We start from the raw sequence: 6000 nt of genomic DNA on the forward strand, positions 1-6000 counted from the left end.
TCATATCTGAACCAGTGGGGTAATCAATCCTTCCTCATTAGGAACGATAGCAGATATACACATATTAAAACGGTAAACCTCGGATTAACCATTAGCGAGGAGCCTGGGGTCACTTTTTGGTAAACCTTGGATTATGTCAAGGAGCCTTCAAGGGGATTGAGCTTGCTACTCTGCCCTTGCATGTGTATCGGATCACAGATTGTTCCCCCAGGTATATTTGTTTTCGTTGGTAACCATAGTGACCATAATCTATAAGATTCTTTCCTAAGGTGACAGTGGAGGGAAGATCCCACTGTACCTAGAGTAGACGTCGGATAGACTCACTTGGATTTTCTGGGGGGTTCTCTTCACTCGAGACAGTTTAGTGGAGAAACTTGTGCCAGCATATTCATTAAGTAGGTTGTCGGGGTAACTGTTCCAACCGCCATTTCTGTATTGAATTCTGCGACGTTGGATTTCATCACCAACTAGTGTTTTCGGTACAGAAAGTTATTGTTTGTGTGTGGTTTGACCTCCTAGATTCCTTAGGTGTGCGATTCAAAATTGTTTGGTTCTTTAGAGACTTTAGGTAGTTTTCATTGAGATTTTTCTTTGTTTGCGTGTGAAGTAATTAAAATATTTAATTGTGGCTGAATTACCGAGGAAGTCCCATAGACTTCGGGGCCAACCTCCTGAGTTTTCACCAAGCCAGCTTGAAGGGCTACGAGCCCTTGTAACTCATAGTGACAGTAGATTTGGGTCACCTGAAGAAGGAGATTCTTCTTTAGTTGTACATCCTGATTATAAAGTTCAAGCACCATAGTACATTTTTGAACCTATTTCATTTTCCAAAATTACTGGTAGTTTTTCTTCTACTAGTGAATTAGCCGAGGAACCTGAAATTTCTGAACCTGAAACTGAACCTGTTGCTACTCCATCATCAGGATTTGCCTCTCCAACTTCTAGTGGTCGTGGTTCACCTAGGGTAGAAAGAGTCATTACCCAAAATCTTCCGTCTGGACTTATTGCTATTGAAGAACTTGTTACTTCGGAAGAAGGTATACCTATCCCTGAAAATCAACCGGCTATAGAAGTTAGGGATCGTGAATCAATCTTTTACAATCCACCTAGGAGGGACGCTTGGTATCTTTCATTGACCAATTTTTTGGAAAACCCGGGACTAAGTTTTTCACCACCTCGCATTCCTTTTCATCCAACACCTAGGGGTTATTATCCTCCTTTGAATATGTCAAGACAGTCATCCATGTTTTCTCAATCTCCAGAAACATTTTTATATGGCGGTCATTATGTTCCCTCTGGGTATTAGTCACTTACTGGTACTTTTTCGGGAGCATCTCCTCAACCTGTTGAACAAGGGTTATTAACTAGTAATAACCGGAACTAAGCCGTTGAGTGTAGAAGATATCCTTATGATGTCAGGTACCATTGCAATTCCGCAACCTCAAGGTGGCTAGTTACCGCCTGGGGGGCAGCCTCAAGGTCCTCAATTATCCCCTGGGGGGGCAACCTCAAGGCACCCAGTTACTGCCTGGGGGGCAACCTCAAGGATAGTACATACCTTCGGGACAGTACATTCCTCAAGGTCAACCCCAGACTCAGTATGTACCTGAAGGTCAACCCCAGTATCAATATGTACCTTAAGGTCAATCCCAGTATCAATACGTACCTCAAGGTTATCAACCTCAAGGTCAGTACCCAACCCAAGGTTTCCAACCACCTTTAGGTCAATCATTTGTCCAAGGAACTGGAAATGTACCTTTGAATTATCAACCCTACCCTCAACCCGGTTATGGTCCTCAATATGCTCAACCTTCTATGGGTCCATACCCTGGAATGAACTTAGTGTGGGATCCATCTCAATCTCAACAGATCTTGCAACCAAATGTGCAGTTGTCATCTCAATCTGGACAACCCTTGGTTTCTGGTTCAACCCAGCAACCTGTCCAGCCTACTATTCAAACTTCTGCACCTTTTGTAGTTTCTCAGCCTGGGCCTAGTTCGCCTCGAACTCCGCCTCAAACGACTGCTGCAACTGCTGCAACATCTGTTCCATCTACCCCACCTACTTCTGGAGTATCGACAGCTCCGGTTTCTACTGTTCCTACATCAATTCCTCAAGCATCTTTACCTCAGTCTGGACCCACAATTCAGACTTCAGTTCAATTTCCTGTAGGACAACTTGGTCCAAGTACGGTTGTCACAAGTCAACCTCAATTTACTTATCAATTGTACCAGGGACAGTACCAATTTAGTCCTGCTGTGCAGAACCCAGTCTATCAGTATCAACCGTACCCTGGATATACTTATCAGCAACCTCAACAACCCCAGTATGGTCCAGTTAATCCTGGTTTTCCGGGAGGATATAATATCCCAAATGCAATTCCAATTCCTAGTTATCCTGGATATCCTCCTCTTGGGGCTGGTCTCATGACCCAGGGTTCTAGAGACCCTAATCGTCAGTTACCGTTTATTGCAACTTTGGACTTGCCTGATTTGTCGCTCCTTACGAACGATCTGATTAATTATCTTCCATTTTGGCCGTCAATACTAAATAAGTTGCCCAGTGACATCCCAAAGTTTGAAGGTAAATCAGGAGAGGATCTGACGAACCATGTGATGACTTATCACCTCTGGTGTGGATCTAACTCCATTTCAAATGATTCAATTCATTTACGACTTTTTCAACGCACTCTAATTGGTCTTGCGGCCAAGTGGTACATTGAGTTACCGTGAGCCACTTTTTATAAGTTTAGTTAGCTAGCTACTTCGTTTTTAACTCATTTTCAGTTTCCTATCAAATATGACAATGGCACTGTTATCACTGAAAATGATGTTGTCAAAATTTTTCTAGATTAGCTCAAAGATCGAGCAGTTTCGCAGCGTCTGAATTCTTTTAGCAGTTTCGCAGCGTCATCTGTTTTAGTGATTTCGTAGCGAAAACACTGATCTTGTATTGGCTGCGCTACCAAATTGGGAATTTGTCTGAAATCATTGCCATTTTCACCCAGTTGTCATGTTTATTAAAATCCATTGGGTTATGCATGAGTGCAGGCTTGAAGTAAACAGACATTCCGGTGATGTTCTTAACTATAGGCAGGATACATATGGTTCTTTTACTGGGCTTTTTCTCCCAGCCTGTTGCAGATGGTCTTGACCCAAGATTACTTGTGATCCCTGGAGTAAAGGCAGTTAGCGAAACAAGGAACACCTTTACAAGCACACATGAGCAATCACCAAACAAAGTAATGCAAACTGTTGTGAATCTATGAAGTATTTCAAAGAACAGTCAAAAACCTGCAATCTCAATTGTTGAGGCATATAAATTAGTCACGAGATATGTGAAGCACGAAGGGCCTATAAGGTAGTTTGCTGTCCATAGGAGCTGGAGTATTGGCTCGAGTGCTTACAGATGGGAAGCTCGCATTCAGTGTCTCAAAAAATGGTTGCCATAATGTTTGCGCGGGGGACTGTCCACTTCTTAGAGAATTGAAGGTTTTAATGGAACATGCTCAAAGTGGAAGAGAGAATTGTTTTCCCTGCTCTGGAAAGGGCCGAGAGAGGTATTACTAAAGTTGTAAATGATGAACAATTCCTCACTCCGCAGGCGCAAGTCAAGTAACTCAAAGCGTTACATATCTATCTGCAATGATTCAACAAGTTTAGCATGAAACTAAGGGAAGGAGAGTTATGAAGATGTTTATACTGAAGCTCTGCTCTTGGATAAAAACGATTACTTCAGACATTGTCAATGATGAATATTGGGTGTCAGTATTTATGTTTGAACGCAGTGGACCAGCGTTGGATATCTCTTCTTTGCCTTTATCCTTTCATGAACTGTCGGTCTCTAAAGTGGATAAAATTAGTAAATATCCTGCCTGTTCCATCTGATGTAACTTATCCACTTAGTTTGAAAGCACCATAAGACGGTTATTGAAGTTGGAGCCCGAATCAAATCCAGTTTGGCATTATTGTCGATATTCAGAAATACAGAATTCGTGGTCTCTTAGAAGGCTGCGCATTCGATCATGAGGTGATGTTGGATGCTCTATATTGCCATGGGGAATGCGCATTAACTGTTTGACAATTTCAGTCTTAGAATTTTCTTTATCGAAATGTAGTGATTAACCGCCAAATGTCAAGTGGCTTTTATGAGGGTTTGATTGCCACAAGGTCGCCACTATTATTGACACCCGGATTGAGATGTGGCGCTTCAGATGGCCATATACATTAGCAAAATCACCAGAATCACAACGGCAGATGCTATTTATAATGATGATGTGCTGAACGATGTTTTTCGTTTGATGGTTACAAGCTCACCGCGGTTTAGACAATGGCGTTATTCCAAATCAGACACGGAGGTGCGCCTGCCACTGAAAATATATTTCCATGGAAGCTCATCCATCGGCTATGGGGCATCACAAGTTTGGGATTCGGTTGCAGCTGAGGATCCTTCTTTCTCAGAGAAAACATGGAGATTGCAAAGTTCGCAATCGGTACATCTTGAGTTTTGGGTGTAGATGGTGTACAGAATGCCCTCAGAACATATTTCGCTCTTTAATGTCAAGCTGATGAGATTGCCAATATACGAATCTGCTGTTGTGCCGGTGGCAGAACCACCATTATCACTCCCACTGCCGCTGTTGCTGCTCGGCTTCCCCATTTTTCTGCTTCATTGTCCGCACTGATAACATTTTCGTTGGTTTTGTTTTTCTTTCAGATATAGCTTGGGCCTTAGGATTATATATTTTCCACACCAATTTGAAGTTTGCTGTTTAGTGGCAATACTGCTACCTCGAGCGCGTTTGGTTTATTACCGAGATGAAAGTGGGAATATTTCTTCTTCACATTTGAACGCCGATTCTAGAAAAACAGAACTGGAAATTTAACTTTGATATCCTATAATTGGAGGCTGGCAAAGCTACCTGTACAATAGGCTATGGCTTATCTCTACAAGATTTTCTATTCCAAGCAGCTGATGGCAGGGGTTATCTTGATATTGTTGTTGCATCTTCATTCAGTGTTGTGGTCATTGATAAACTTATTGTGAAGGGAACTCGAGTTCAGGAGTAAAGAGGAGGTTGCAGAGCATAATGGATGATTGAATGACTACTGCTCGCTTATATTGTACTTACTGTTATAATGTTTAGTTGAAATCATGAAAGACAGTAGAAAAATTCAGTATGAAGTGACCCACAACATAAACTCCGGCAGCCTGGCTACTCTTCTCTCTGACAATGGAATTCAACGGGTGCCAGGATTGTGTTTCTCTTATACTCATATCATTCATGGTGTTCCTCCTATCGTTGGTCATTATGTGGAAATGTAAATTCCTTGCATGAGGTTCTCAAGTAAATCATTTACCATCTCAAGATTTATTTGCTACGGAACAAATAGAGGTTATCTACAGCAGTTTCGTAGCGCGCTACGAAACTGCTGTAGGTGATAATTTAAAGTGCAGAGCAGCTAGTCTAACACGGTGAGCGGGAGTTGAGGAAGAGGAACAGCTGTCTATCAAAGACCACCTCCAGCACATCATAAATCTGGCATTACTCCATACTTGGGGTCATTAAAGGATTTGGGAGCAGGCTGCTATATTTTAGGAGAATGTTGGGAGACAAAAGGCCGACAAACAGGAACAGCTCCCTATATTTCAGGGCGATGGAAAACATATTATGTTAAGGGCCAACAAACAACTGCAGACACCTTTTCAGCTCATAAAGTTTCCAGCTCATTTGAAAGGTGTGGTGATATGCGGTGTTTGGGAAGAATTAAAGAACAACAGACTTGTTTTTAAAGTAATGAAGAGTGATGGGAGACAAAAGCCGTGCAAACAGGGCATTTCCCTTAGTTAATTAATGAAGCCATCTCCATGACTGGAATCCAAGGCCAGCTCATTCAGTACGTTCTCCTTCAACCATCTCAGCTTAACTGAAGAAGGACAGCTGTCACAGCATTCAAGAAAGCATCAAGCCTAAGAGGAGAAATGAAAGTAGTGTTTTA

The sequence above is a fragment of the Pinus tabuliformis genome, chromosome 5_1 (genome assembly GCF_031772625.1).
Source record: "Pinus tabuliformis cultivar Carrire ecotype Pingquan chromosome 5_1, CPIR1, whole genome shotgun sequence".
In the NCBI taxonomy this organism is placed as follows: domain Eukaryota; kingdom Viridiplantae; phylum Streptophyta; class Pinopsida; order Pinales; family Pinaceae; genus Pinus; species Pinus tabuliformis.